This window comes from Thermobia domestica, chromosome 2 (genome assembly GCF_964235325.1).
Source record: "Thermobia domestica chromosome 2, izTheDome1.hap1.1, whole genome shotgun sequence".
Taxonomy (NCBI): Eukaryota; Metazoa; Arthropoda; class Insecta; order Zygentoma; family Lepismatidae; genus Thermobia; species Thermobia domestica.
In genome coordinates, this window is record NC_137455.1 from 296666584 (window position 1) to 296682949 (window position 16366).

Sequence of the window (16366 nt, forward strand, 5' to 3'; positions counted from 1 at the left end):
GGAAGAAGGAGTAATAGTTCCATCTTACAGTAACTTTTTGTTTTAAACAAGTTGAGAGCTCCTTCGTGGCTAAGCGGTTAGCGTACGCGCCTTTGGCGTGGGAGACCCAGGTTCGTTTTCCGGCGGAAGCTCATACAGTACGGATTCCACGTTAATCAGTAGGTCCCGTCTCATATAGCCTTGCTGCTGAAAGGAACTCAAAATCAACAGTCATTAAGCAAGTCGAGTTTTACCTGATGATTTATTTTTTTTTTTTTAACTTCGTAATACATTTAAAGCTCTCTTTGCTTTCTACCTTGAAAGTCTGTTTCATCAATAACAAGACATAACAAGTACAATCAAGGTTTTTATAGTGTAAATAAGAGAAGAGTGAAAGAAGCTCAAATAGAACAAAAAAAAAAAAATCAAATTTATGAAACTTTATCGCACTTCCGGCACCTCGAAGCATACTCTGATTACCCAAAAATTTTACTTCTGTCTTGTTCACATCTAAATGCATCTTTTCCACGTTATTAGAAAGAAAGTTTTAAAAATTCGCATTTTTTCTCGTTTCACTCTAAGGTAGAATTCTTTCTTTACATGCTCTGAGAAAATATCTAAAGAAGGTTCATGATATGATGACATTATGTGACTCAGATCTCTGCACATTACAGTAGTCGTTTCCAATAACCTAACAAGGCATCAATTTCTGGATTAAGGAAAAAGCCAGATGAAATATTGGCAATTAGGTTTGACCCTGATATTGCAACCAGTAACAAGAACAATTTCTCTCTCTGTCTCTGCCGCCATCTATCAAGAACTTTTGCGCATGTCTTGAGGCGACGACTACACAATTCGGATGGTAATTACAGCATAGACTCCTCGCAGTCTTGGTTATTGCCTCCACACGAACAGGTGAAAGTTATATATTCTGCTGTGCTATAACTTTTTATAATAGATTCAGTAGAATAGTTTTCCTTATAATAGAATACATCATTTTATTCAAGCAACTTGGTGAGTGGAACGTTTTTTTCAATTTTGTCTTCTTTCTATGTTACTTCACAAACCTTATATAGTGAATTCAACAAATACAGAAATTGGTATGCTAATTTGACGTTCAGGAGAACTTGTCATGCAACATCACTTAATCATAGTGCAATGCACTTCGTGGGTCATGTTCCAACCATTGGTTTTGGTTTATCCACTTAGTACGGAGCAGTGGAGCCCGAAGAATTTTTTTTTAGTGGGACCATCTCCATGGTTATTATATTACATCTGGTATTTCTGGTATCCAATAGAAAAATATAAGTGGTTTGCTATATTACGTATACATTTTCGTGAGCCAGGGGCCCGGACTCTACCCTGTCCCCCTCGGACGCCCACGGTACGGAGCCAATATTATTAACCAATCGGCTCATTAATCAGAATCTACTTTTAAAGTGAATATGTAATGTTAACTATAGTTTCAAAATAGACGAAAATCATATGCACGAAGAAATTAAATGTCGACTAAAAGCAGGGAATTCGTATTATTCAGTTCAAAATCTCTTGTCATCGCGAATGCTGTCGAGAGATTTAAAGCTTAAGATACGCTAATCATACCTGTTGTACTGTATGGTTGCGAAACAAGGTCGCTTACTCTGAGGGAAGAACATAGTCTAAAAGTATTTGAGAACAAGATCCTGAGACGTATATTTGGTCCCAAGAGGAACGGAAATAGGGAATGACGGATTGACTGATTGATTGATTTTTACGTCCCGTTCAGAGGCGAGGCTATATGAGACGTGGACCTACTGATTAAAGTGGAATCCGAACCACATGAGCTTCCTCCAGGAATCAAACCCGGGTCTCGAGCGCCAAAGGCGCGTTCGCTAACCGCTTAGCCACGGAGGAGCTCAGGGAATGGCGGAGACTTCATAACAAGGAACTATATAATTTATACGGTTTACTAAACATTGTTAGGATCATCAAGTCTAGGAGGCTTAGGTGAGCAGGACATATAACTAGGATGGAGGAAAATAGAAACACTTTCGAAGTTTTGACTGGGAGTCCAATCGGAAAACGACCATTAGGAAGACCTTGGCGCAGATGGAAGAACAATATTAAGATGAATCTCGCAGAAATAGGAGTACAAATTAGAAACTGGATTCAGTTAGCTAAGGATAAAAGTCAGTGGAGAGCTTTTGTGAACGCGGCATTGAACCTCCGGGTGCCATAGGCCATATAGTTGGATAGTTAGTTAGCTATAGATTCAAAAAAAATGAAATGAAATCTTTGAGTTTTACGTCCCACGTTTATGCCGGGTAGGCTAAAGGAGACGGTGCTATAGATTCAAATATTTATGTTTGTCATCATATTAGAGGATCGCATGGACGGAATTTGAAAAGTCCAATCCGATGGGATTTGTAATTTAAAACGTACGGTCCACCCCAAGCTGAATCGCGAAATACAGTTCAACCAGTTTCAATCCCGACTGGGGTGCCCTACAGGGGCGTTATTTGGACCCCAGGGAAGGGAGGGGGCACTTGCCCTCTATGTGTGGAAAAGACAATTTAATCAATAGTATCTTCTAAATAATTAAAAATAAATTTAACGATATTTGATATTTAACATTTCGTAGACCCCTGAACCGATTTTGGTGATTTTTGGTACATGAGTGGATAATGGTCTTAGTTTTTTTATACCATATTTTCAGCAAGGGAGGAAGTATGGGTGACGGAGTGACAGGTGGGAGTGAAAAGTAATCGAAACAATCAGTTTTAATACGCAAACCATAGTTTAAGGGGTCGTTGTGATGAATAGCAACACTCCGTTGCCAAATTCATCACCCATCGGTATGAAAGAGTGAGGAATGGGAATGGGAAAAGGTTACATGTAAAAATAAAAAAAATGACCGATATTAGTGCCGAATCCATAGTGACACTTCTAAAGATTCTGAGAAGAATAGTGACACACATTAAGCCCAAAATCATTCCCTATCGACATGGAATAAGGGAGTGGAATGGTAAGCGGTGACACATAAAAATAATCGAAAACGTCTAAATTTAGTGCCCAATCCATGATTTCAGGGTTGCCGATATGAATAGTGACGACCCTATGACTTTAAGCCCAAATTCATTCTTCATGGACATGGGTGGTGTGAAATGGGGATATATGAAGTGAAGTGAATTATTTCAGTTTAACGTCCCAGGATTATTCACTTTAAACTAAGGAAGACGATGATTAAGGCAAGTGAATGATGATAAAAGAATTGTTGGAATGAGAAAGTGGGAGGAAATGGAAGTACTCCGAGAAAACCCACGGACACGATGTTGTTCAGCACAAATTTACTTTGGTGGGGATCGAACCAAGGACCCTATGCACCAGACATAAGCGCTCTACCGCTGAACAACCGTGCCTCCCTTGAAATGAGGAGGAGGGTGACGTATAAAAATAATCGAAAACGAGTAATATTTGTGTCTCTTATTCATAGTTTTCAGGATCGCCGAGATAAATAGCGCGAATCCAAGTTCAGCTTCCATCGGTATGGGGGTTGAAGGTCCAGGGTGGGAGGGGGTAACATTACGGAAATTTATCATTACACTTTCTTTGAAATGCGTATCCTAGGGACAAAAAAACTGAAAGACTTTCCAAAAATCTATTCTTCCTGTACGAAGAACATACATTCCAACTAATAATACAGTCTGGTAAAGACAACGGGGAAAATGACGTGCAATAGTTCCGTGTGTAGGGTATGAACAGACGCCGTTATTCGTTAAGATGTTAACGAATTGACTTTATTAACGACCTCGTCCGAGATAATACTTCTAGTAGACCTATTTATTGCAAAAAAAAAAAAAGAATTAAAAAATTCGGATCCGTCAGAGAGTTACCGAACGGAGTAACAGACAAATGTACTAACTTATAGGTCTCTCTGTGTGATCTTAATAATATAGTGTTCAATTCCCGGTGGAGATATTCGGTCGAAAAATTGTAACAGTTTTCTTCAGCCAACCATCCTGAGTGATATATTCCTCCTTTACACTAGGGTTGCCAACTCTGGAAAGTAAAAAGCCGGCACTCCATCAAAATTCCCTGTAATATAGGTCTAAGTATCAAGTATCTCTGTTCGGACCCATCCATGGGGGAAGAAATGTACTATCATGAACAAAAGTGCATCAGCACCTATATTCTGCATATCCTTAGTACAATACATTCACTAATAAGCTTAATAGATACATTGTGCTATAAATGAGAAACTCAAATTGGCATCGATCATTTTATTGTATTTAGCAGTAACTGTCACTTCTTTAAAATTATCGAAACAGATTAACAGAAGTATATTATCCTTTATGTGACCATTTTAGATGTGGAAAATTAAATTTATTTTTTAAACCTCAACTAAAGCAAATTGCTTTAAGAAGTCTTTTTTCACTCTCAATAAATGTATAAAATTCCTTATAAGTAAATTTCAAATTTTCCATGTTACAGTTCCTGTTATCCCTTTAAAATTACCTAAACAGATTAAGAAAATATATTAATCGTTGATAGATGGTGAAAGGTGACAGTTTTGAATTTACAAAATGAAAGTTACTTTTTAAATCTATGCTTCGAACTAGACAAATTTGAAAAAAAAAAAAAAAACTGTCATTTGGTTGGTATCAAATTTGTGCCGGCCACCGGCTTTAATCAAAATAACAGGAATATTTCCGGCCAGGTCGGTCAAAAACCGGAAAGTTGGCAACCCTAATTCACACCAAACAAATGCCTGGATAGTACCTAATATAATGATCCTAGGCCGCTTCCTCCCTACCCAATTCTTTTTCTCCTCCCCGATTCCTCGGATGTTCGCCGAAGGACTTTATCGTTCACACGTGACGGGTTAACACGCCTATACCTGCCAAAAGCAAGACATTTAATTCCTGATCCTAATCCATAATAATAATATAGGAATGAAAAATGTAAAAATGTATTTATTTTTGAATCATGCAGAGTGACATATAAAGTTGTGTTGTTAGTGCATGCGTTTGTTACTCTGCACGACAGCCCCTGAAAGGAAGAGAATTTTTAAAATCTGTTCCTGGTAATAGACAGCTGGAACGATTACCTTGACCGAGGCCGTTAATGTAGTAAATTCGTTTACATCTTAATAACTGACGGCGACTTTAACTGGGACTACCGTATCTATTCTCATATTCCATATATGTAAGCTAATTTTTAATTGTTTTTCGTTACTAGATAGCTACTTCGGACGAATTACTTAATGAAAAAAATGAAATGAAATCTTTGAGTTTTACATCCCATGGTTATGCCGACTAGGCTAAATGAGACTGATAATGAGAAATGAATGAAATACTGGAATGAAGGTAGTGGGAGGAAAAGGAGATCCCGAGAAAACCCACGCACATGGTGTTTGTCCACCAGAAAGCTCATTTGGCGCGAACTGCCATTGAAGCAGGGACCAGTAAGTACGCCAGAAATTTTTACTTGGGGGCTGTTCAAAATAAAAGGGGGGTGTGCTCTCAGAATAATGATATAATTTTTAAACAAACTCAAACAAACAAGAAAACAGTATATTTTGTTACGCAACTATTGTAATACTACCGTTACTACTACTACTACTCTTACTACTAATAATATAATAATAATAGCTCTTCGCAGTGGTAGGTTCAATAAAGTAAGTTCACACATTAGGGCATTTATTATTATTATTATTATTATTATTATTATTATTATTATTATTATTATTATTATTATTATTATTATTATTATTATTAAACTAAGTAATACAGTGAAACTTCTCAAAACGGATATCGGTGGAACCGATTATTTGTCCGTAAATGAGAGGTGTCCCTAAAAGGAAGGGTTCTCTCTCATAACACCACACCACACATATTTATGGCATGGAAAAATAAGAAACTTTGTCCTCTTATGAAGATGTCAACTATTAAGAAATGCCCGTTAAGAGAGGTTTCACTGTAGGAATTATCCTCCACTATTTTACCCAGTAATTACATGTGAATTGATTACATACGAATTATTGTAATTATTTTGCAAAATTCTGCTCTTATTTCAATTTATTCACCCACAGCAAGTTTTAGTGAGTTATTTTTCCAAAATATTAATTGGGAAAAAATTCCCTCGTCCCATGCTGAAATCACATTCGTTTAGTAATTAATACTGTACATAGTTCCAATTTCATTATTTTAATATTCTAACCCTGTTGTTAACGTTAATTGTTGTAATATTATTTGATCTCTTAATCTCCGTTCGTGTCCCTTCCTGGCTACATTATTCGCTCCGAATATCTTTCATAAGAAAATTATTCATTGATTTAGTTGTTTTCCAGAAATACAGTTTTTGAATTTACAAATATTTTGTATCTTTCTGTTTTGTCTTCCTTAATATACCCTAATTTTAATAATCCCAGGGCTCATAGTGGTCTGGTCTCTCGTACCACTACTGTACTGTACTGTCTTCGTGCTGTCATTTCCCAAATGAGATCGCACCAATCTTTTTAGGACAACGATGAGTAGCAAGGAGGGAATACTGCTGGATGGTGCAGGTGAAACAGAATCTAAAGAACTGACATCGACTTTTTTTTTTTTTCGGGATCCAAGATGCTTTCTGTATTTGAAGTTCGTCAGTGTCGACGATGCAAAGAAGTTTTCTTCCTCGTTCGCCCACAGATTCAAAGTGAATGCAAACGTGAAGGAGCAAGGACATCTCGTTCGTGAACAAGGTTTCGAGCCTCTTCTTTGGGCTTTGGAATTCAGTTTGTTTCTTTCCAAATTATTCTTGTACTAAATCAATCCCAGAATGCAAATAAATTCGATTTCTCCAGAAATATTCAAATCGAAAAAATCAGTACTAAATGAATATCAGACGAATTAGGTTTTTAATGGCTTATTTTGCTCTGCAAATCGTGGATCGTTCTGTCGCGGATAATATTATTTCATGAAAAAGAAGTATTCTGCTTAACCTGTGAAACCCCTTGGAAGAATAGAGTGGGTAATGATTCAAATCAAAAGTTTTAAATAATATTCTCAGAAATAGCGATACGAGTGGGAACGTGAGGGTATTTTTAAGCTCTGATTACGATCACTAACAACTAATTCCAGAAAAACATGTGCTGTAAACGCAATGCTGCGATAGCTACGAAACGAAATTTTATTGTATTGTAATACACGCAGGGCTCATCACCAGTCATGGTGATGTCTAGTAGCGTCTTCGAATCCCTTCTGCATGATTCAATTTATATAGACTATATGTTCACAATTTTCCAAAACAATATAAATATTTAATTATCTATTTACAAAAAAAGGAAAGAACTGAATACAATTATTTGTTTGAAAGATTGCATATAAACATAACAATAAGAATAAAAAAATACAAAGAAATCATGCGTTACGAAACGAAGACGTAAACCCCGTCTTTCCCTTTGTCACACTTCGTAATGCAAGGCCGAACCCTCTCCCACTTTACTGCGTTACGTAATATGTGGACAACCCCTAATCACTATGAATATCACTTTTTAGTTTACCCAACCATAATCATCATAGATATAAAGCCATCATTGATAGGTGATTTTTCGCAACTGAGAAGTTTACATGTTTTACAAGCTTTCGTCATCAAACATCTACTTTTTTGTTTTGTTTTCGTATCGTCCATTAACTGTAGTGTTCTTCGCCCTCCCTCTCTTTCCTGCCACCATACCCACTAGTAGGTCCTTCATGATACAGTTCCTTTTCAGCTAATGTCCCAACCGGTTTCTATTCTTCTTTTAAATTACATTTAAAATTGAACCACTGATTGGAAAAAGGGAATAAGTACAATTTTTTGCGATTTTAACCTGAGATAGCAGATGTGTTCCTTTGAGATAGTTACATCGTTGAGTAGAAAATAGGAATGTTTGGGCAACTCTATATGACCAATGTAGAAGACAAAATATCTCGCTGATTAGAAAAAGGGAATAACTACGTTTCTTATTTCCTTCTTCCAATCACTATAGGATACCACCACAACTGTGAGACTGTGTGTATGTAGACAACCATTAGAGCCCTCTGCTGACGTAACGATACTTCGCCTTGTCTTCGCATTGCACAATCTATAGAGAAATATTTGCCCCAATCAGTTACAGATTTACGTATTTTCAGTGATACAAGTGGTGATCATACAATGCTAAAATTCCAATCATACAGTGACATGAATGCTTTTCAGTCTGATCGTGTCATAACGCTTTACCACTGTACAGCAATATTTGCCTGTCAGAGGTCACAGTTTTTACCATGTAACCGAAAATTTGTTATAATCAAACGAGAACTCAAACGACACAATCGCATTTATTTACCAGCACAGTATAACCATATGATTACGAATGCAAGAAATACTGATACTCCATTTCAGGTTTACGAAGTTGTCAATGAAGAAATCTTAGATTTTAAACATTGGTGGCAACCGTTTTACAAGAAATCTTCAGATAGCATTGTGGACAAAACAGTGAAATTCCAAGTAATTAAATAGAGATACTGTTTATAAAGCAGAATCTCTAGGTTATGTGCAAGCTCATAAGAACTGATATTTTTCGATTACTCAAAAGTAATGTCACAAACGTTCCACTGCCAACGTCAAAGGCATACGATTGGCAAGTCCCGATCAATCAGAAAAAGATAAACGATTCTTCACAAATCATCAAATGCATACCTGACCAATACAAAAAGTTTTATAGGATGATTTGTACATGGAAAACCACTGACCAAGAAACAGTAGAAGACGAAGATGCAGACGGATAGGACCCTATGTAAAGTCATTCTGTTTTGACAATGTATTTTGCTACGTATTGTTTCAGCTGTCTATTGTATTACTTTTCTTGCTGTAAGAATAACATGTGCTTTACAAAAAAAAAAAAAAAAAAAAAAAAAAAAAAAACGAACGGTGACAATAACAGTGTTAGAAGCCTAACATGCGTGATAGTTCGGATACATATATCCAAGATTAACATACAACATTGTATTCAGCATGTATATTTTCATAGCTTTCTATCATAAACTGCACATTACATGCCCTACACTCAATTATAATTGCGTCCAACTCTAATTGATTGGAAAAAGGGAATATTTTTTCCATTTTTAAGCTTATCTAACCAATTACAGTGCTGCAATACAAGATTCTTCTTCTTGTCTTAGTGTTTGTTAGTTCTTTTGCTACAAGTAATCAATTATACACTTTTTGCAACAAATACAAACAACGCCTCGGGAAGGTTTTTTAGCGTTTTTGAAAACTTAGGTCTGATGCACTTATTCCCTTTTTCCAGTCAGTGATTCAATTGTTCTTTTGTCCTCCATCATTTCTAACATATCTTTATTAGTTTTCGCACAACCCTGCTAATCCTCTCCATTCTTCTTCTAGCTTGCATTTTAAAAGCTTCCAGTTGTTTTTCATTGCTTTTGCATAATGTCTGTGTTTGACCCACACAGTACAATACTCCACATGATGCATTTTATGAGTTTTTTTCTCAATTCTTTATTCAAGAACCCTCAAAATAGACGTATCTTCCTCCTAAATGTTTCTTTCACTATTCCTATCCATGCTTTTACAAACTTTCACGCCTTCTACAGTATATCATCACTAACAATATCGAAAATTAGTCAGTTGTTCAATTTCCTCCCCTCTCCCTACTTCTATAAATGACACCGATCGATTCGTTCTGATCACCATTATTTTTGGCTTTCTAATATTTATTTTCGTCCTATATTCTTCACAACCTTTCCTAAAGTTTTTAAAACACCTTATTGATTTTCTTTTCAGATCCCGCCAGAAGTGCCATATCCACAAACCGTATACACCTAATAATTTTACCTTCTACCGAAATGTCGTCTTCATTATGTAGACTCTTTTTCATTATCTCTTCCAGATATATATTAAATAATTTTCGCGACAGACAACATCTCTGTTGAACTCCTCTTCCAATTGCACTCTCCTCTGCCATTTCTTCCCCTATTCTAACAAATTACTTGTTGATTCATAAGTTTTTTGTGAGTCTTTGATCTTTCCATTAAAACGCAACCTTCTTTAGAATTCCCATCAACAATTTCCAGTCCACGCGACCAAAAGCCTTTTCTAGATCAATAAATACAACATACATCCCTTTTCCTTTTCTTTAAACCTTTAACAGATCACCCTTAATAAGCCATCTCTTGTGTCCTTATTTCTCCTAAACTTGAACTGTTCCTTTTCAACTTTTTCATTTGTTCTTCATACAATTTTATGTTTAGTATTCGAAGCATAATTTTTGCAGTATGCGATATGAGACTAATACTTCTATAATCTTCACATCTCTTTTGGGTTCGATTTCTTAACCATCGACATCATGATCGTCCTGAGGAAGTCTTTTGGCCACTCTCCTGTTTCATATATTTCATTGCACAACCAAAACAATTCTTTCTTTCCTTTGTCGCTCATATTCATTATGAACTCGATTGCTGTGCTGGTTGCCTTTCCATTTCTAATCTCGGAAATAGCTTTTTAAATTAATCTTGAAGAATATTAAACCCTTTATCATCTTCATGTACTTCTACTTCAACATCTAGGTCACACGGTTTATCCCTACTCTCAATATATTTTCGTAACTCTTCGGTCCCTCCAATTCTTATTTTCTACTGTCATTGTAATACCCCTTTGTTTCCTCCGAAGTTCCATAAGTTTCAACTTCTTGTATATTTCCCCATGTTTCCCAACTCTTTCTAATTCTCCTATTTCCTTACATTTAATTTTGTGAAATTCATCCTTGCTCTTCGTAAATCCTTGCTTAACTTCCTGTACATTTTGCTGCTCTTTTCTGTATCAATCTGTTTCCACTCCCTCCTTTCTTTCACTTTCTGTAACATCTGTTCTGTAATACATGGTTTCTTAGCTCTTTTGTGGCTGGCTACTGTATGCAAAGTATAATATGCTCTCACCGTCTGTTACTACTGCACCTATTTTTGTTTGTTTCTACAAAACCGCTACTTTTGTTTCTGACATGAGGGTGATTATAAATTATTTATCTAATTTTATGCAACAGAAAACATCCTGTGTTTTGTAATATGAGAAATGGTTTCCCATTTTTACTCCACAACAATATGCAACTGCATTGCTTGGTCACCAAAACATTTTGAGATGGTACCGACAGTTTAAGGACCTGACTGCCTGTGTAAAGATAAAAGTGAATGTGTTTATTGCAGTGTCTAAATCAAAGGTATATGAACCATTTTCTTCGCAGAGAACCCTGTGAGGGTAAGTCACTCCTCAATATACTACAGATGTTGTTGTTTTCACAAGTGACAAAGAATTCAAATAACCTCACATTCCAACATGATGGGGCACTGTCCCATTGACACATTGGAGTGTGTAGCCATCTGAACGAAGAACTACACATTCGATTGGTCGATGTTCTAAAGATGACTTAGCACTTTTCTCATGGCCTCCTAGATATCTCGATCTGATATTTTGTGATTTTTCCTTTAGGGGTTGTAAAATACGTAGGGTATACGATCATTAATAAGGGTATGTTAGAGTACGTATAGGGCGAACTAGAATATCTCATGGATGAGTGTCCTGCGAGAAAGAAAACCACATCGAACATTGATAACAGTATGTAAGAAATTTAGACAGTTTTGCATATTTACCACTACTGCATATTTACTACTACTACCACTGCGTCTGTTACTACTGCACCTATTCTTTTCTAGTTTGGGTATTTTCTTTCGAATTTTTCAACGAAAAGGTTTCTTACTTCCTCATTTTTCAACTTTTTAGTATTTATCATTTTGTTGCCTACTTTTCTTCTACCTACATTTTTCAGTTGAATATTCACTTCGACCAGCACAAGCTTATGATCAGAGAAAAAGTAAGACCCGGGGAGGGTCTTCGCTTTCTCCAAGCTATCCCAATACCTGTTCTGAATCATAACATAGTCTATCTGATATCTTCGGAGCCTATTGAAGGTTTCCATGTATATGTCCTTATCTTGTAATGAATCAACCGAGTATTCCGGCAATCCTCTTCTTCTTGTCTATAATTTCTTCATTTTTTTCTCACGATTTTCGTCTACTTCTAGAGTCGTTTGCAAGGTGGTTGGTGCATATGTCTGTATTACCACTAGATCCTTCTTTTCTCTTAAATCTTAACATTATAACTCTATCATCAACAAATTCTATTTTCAGTACTTTGTCTTTTAAATGCTTACCAAGAGTTATAAAAAGTGGATTAAAAAGAATCTTCAATGATGGTTTCAAGAACAAGCGACACTACGAACCAAATTACTTTCGAATTCAATTTTCCTACAATCTCGATATTCTTTATTAAAATTACTTTCATTTCACAGAACATATGAATCAACAAGTAGTTTTCTTGCTTCTTTTCGGAAGTTAGAAGAGCTCTCTCACAACTAAGTGGATAACGTAGGCTCTTTCTGCATGGGAAACCTAGGTTCGATTTCCGCCGAGAGTTCCAATGTGGTTCGAATCCCACGTTAAGCTGTGGGTCCACGTCTTATATAGCCTCGCTGCTGAATGAAATGCTAAACTAATAATGAAATAGTCAGATCAAATTAGAAGTTAAAATCTGAAACGATCGAAACTAGGGTTGGTAACTCAAGTATAATTGCAATTTGTTTTGATAGTGCGAAGCACGGAAACCTTGATTAACATTACCAGTGTGACCGTTAAATACAGTTTATTTTCACACATTATTTCTTTTTCTTTACTTAAAGCGCCTTCGTTTTCTGCCAGCTTATTAAATCTGTTTATGCTTAATAAACATGTATAAATATCTTTACGTTTTAGACATGACCGTACAGTTGACAACACCGAAGTAAACTCTTATGAGATTAGAACGGTCAACTCTTCATCAAATGATAAACTATTCTTGTTTAAAATTGAAAACGTCAGACGTGCTTCCCCGCGGGTACATGGTTAGGCTATAGACCAGCAGACCCAGTGGAAACGCATATGGTGCGGATTCCACGTTAAATTGTAGGTCCATGTCTCATAAAGCCTTGGTGCTGAAAGGGACGCTAAATTCCAATCGAACCAACCAACCAGTGAGATATGTAAGGAATTCAGTATATTTTCCCGTTCACTGTCTACTTATTTTTTCGAGTTGATGAAAGTTTGTAGTTTCTATAATTCTATTACCAGACGGCATAATTCGGTAACTGATTGAGAAATACAAACATACCACACACACACACACACACATATATATATATATATATATACAAAATTTTCTTGTTTCCTGACCAATCTCCATAGATAATGCAAGCTCTGTAATTAATGTAGTGGGTTGATTTAATCTAGATAAACGATATAAATGTCCCTTTTTCTATAAACTATGCGGAACAAAGCGGAAATGTTGCAGTGTTCTCTGTGCCTCAACAAAATGGTGTTGGATGTAGGCCAATGCCTAAGGTCGCACATTTTCCTGAGAAACAAAAGTAAAATTGTTTTGCAATTTTTATTGGAAAAAGAATATATGTGACATTTAGGATTTACACATTACAGACACATATGGTGTTTCGTAGTAGCACAGAATAATTTTATTTTGAAACGGTCAGTTTTACTAAAAATAATTGCAGCACTTATGTGGATCGGATTCCACGTTAAACTGTAGGTCTTAGTTTTATATAACTTCGGTCATGATAAGAACGCTAAACTCAGGTGCAACTAATTAAGGATATTACACAAATCTTTATTACCTTCTAATTGTATTGCAACGAAGATGTCCCATCACTTAACAGTCCCACATCGTTTTTTATACGCTTAAAAATCTTTGCAGGACATACCGAAATTCACAACTTTGGTTCTGTAAGTTTTATTGCTACTTTTGTTTCTGACATGAGGGTGATTATAAATTATTTATCTAATTTTATGCAACAGAAAACATCCTGTGTTTTGTAATATGAGAAATGGTTTCCCATTTTTACTCCACAACAATATGCAACTGCATTGCTTGGTCACCAAAACATTTTGAGATGGTACCGACAGTTTAAGGACCTGACTGCCTGTGTAAAGATAAAAGTGAATGTGTTTATTGCAGTGTCTAAATCAAAGGTATATGAACCATTTTCTTCGCAGAGAACCCTGTGAGGGTAAGTCACTCCTCAATATACTACAGATGTTGTTGTTTTCACAAGTGACAAAGAATTCAAATAACCTCACATTCCAACATGATGGGGCACTGTCCCATTGACACATTGGAGTGTGTAGCCATCTGAACGAAGAACTACACATTCGATTGGTCGATGTTCTAAAGATGACTTAGCACTTTTCTCATGGCCTCCTAGATATCTCGATCTGATATTTTGTGATTTTTCCTTTAGGGGTTGTAAAATACGTAGGGTATACGATCATTAATAAGGGTATGTTAGAGTACGTATAGGGCGAACTAGAATATCTCATGGATGAGTGTCCTGCGAGAAAGAAAACCACATCGAACATTGATAACAGTATGTAAGAAATTTAGACAGTTTTGCATATTTTCGGATACTATTTGTTATACATTTCTTAATACAGCCTTTTGAAACCCGATTGATCATTTATAATCATCTTGTATATCACAATCGATCGAAACTGTGATATGATTAAGACGGTGCTGACGAATGAAGAATAAGAAGCAGAAACTAAATTATTCTTAAACATAAGATTGTTGCGAATTCCGATTAGGTAGAAGACAGAAACGTACCCTGTTGTGTTTTCTATCTGGATACTAAGTCTCATTGTTGGTTACGATGTTAACACTGTGTAAGAAGTCATTTCGTCTAATTAAAAGATATTTACCCCTGCACTAAGAATATATGTATTTAAATTGACCAGACTATCATTTCTATCATTTATTAAATCGGAAGAAATTATTTACGGGAAAAATTAAAACGCGTAACATAAAACGTGCTGGAAGAAAAGTCAAACGTACGGGAAAACTTGAAGAAACCATTTTACGGAGAAAATAAAAACCTTCAACATAAAACGTTCTAGCAAAAATGTAACACTTACGGGCAAAACAGCCATATCTATCCAACCCGACAACTTCAATGAAATCTTTGATGAAGTGAATGCTATGTCACAGTTACGTAGACAAATTCCCAAATCTAAACTTTTTTCGGTTCCAACTGTGTCGTTTGTCTTTTATTTTATTTTACCGTCTTCTTCTGTACAGGTACGAGCTAAATTATTGACCGTCTTTTTAATCTGACGTTTTTTGAAATTATCTTTGTTTGCTTTATATGCTTGAAATTTTGGAAGGTTTCCGTAGCAAGAAAGGTGGATGACAAACAAATTTTTAATGTTTGGGTTCAATATTATTTTAAAATGAAGAAATTAAAAGCAAAAACCCTTAATTTGACCGAAATTACGAAAATTACCAACTCTGTTTGAAAGGGTATTTTTCTATAAAAGGAGAGAATTCTGTAGTTCAACGTAGAACTGAGACTTTCACGTCAGAGATAGAACAATGTGGATTTATATCCAGAAACAAAATATTTAATCAAATATTTCTAACATTTCTTATACTACAGGCTTCATATAAATGAAGCAAATAGTGGAAATTATCTATCAAAATGGACGAATTAAAACATAATCCTAAATGAAAATCACGTCTTGCAGTAGAACAGACGCATAGCCCGTTAGAAGTCAGCCCGGTAGTTCAGTTAAGCACTAGGACGTAAAATCAATCAGTAAATGTGGTTGAAGAGAGTTCGAGTCTCGTACACATTTTGTTTACTATTACAATAGCTTATGCTTTAGATTTCTGTATGTAAGAAAAAAAAAATAAACTACTTCATATGTTTAAAACTCATCATGATATCAAAATGAGAAAAAAATACCATGCTTCTATCTGTATTACTGAACTGTTCTTTATTTTTGTTTGTAGAAGTTTTGTAATTATGTTCTGTATGCTCTTTTATGTATAAACAATGCTTTCCAGTAAATTCTAATTCCTCAAAGCAGTAATTTAGGAAATTTTATGATCAGTTTTCACGTAACGTATCGTCATGAAAATGGTATGAATCTAAAACATGTAGTAATAGTAATAATTGGAAGTATTACTAATATATTGATCTCAAGTGAAATATACTAGGCTATATTAATCGACGATACGCGCAAGATAGTCGAAGAAGCGATGTAGTTTGAATCTATCAAAACATCAGCTGGGTAGAGTAGATCTCAAAATGATGGTAAAAGCAAGAGCAAGTATAACATAGTGATTATGAAAGAAATTGTGATAGACGATTAGAAAGTAATGCGAAATTACCTGTTTCTGAGTGCAGAAGATCTGCTTATCTAAGAAACAAGAAAGCTCATAACGCAAAGAAAATACAGCAAATCATTATTAATTCAACTGATGACTGCAATTTTCTTTTTCTCTTTTATTA

General features: G+C 35.5%; 1 protein-coding gene across 1 annotated transcript in view; it reads left to right on the plus strand.

The window, feature by feature from the left end:
• Positions 1-871: 871 nt before the first annotated feature.
• Positions 872-16366, plus strand: part of LOC145678597 (aminopeptidase N-like) — a 107897-nt gene continuing 92402 nt past the window's right edge. Inside the window, exon 1 of the mRNA XM_081748940.1 lies at positions 872-993. The gene's annotated coding sequence lies outside the window, so the exon portion shown is untranslated. The remainder of the gene's footprint in view (positions 994-16366) is intronic.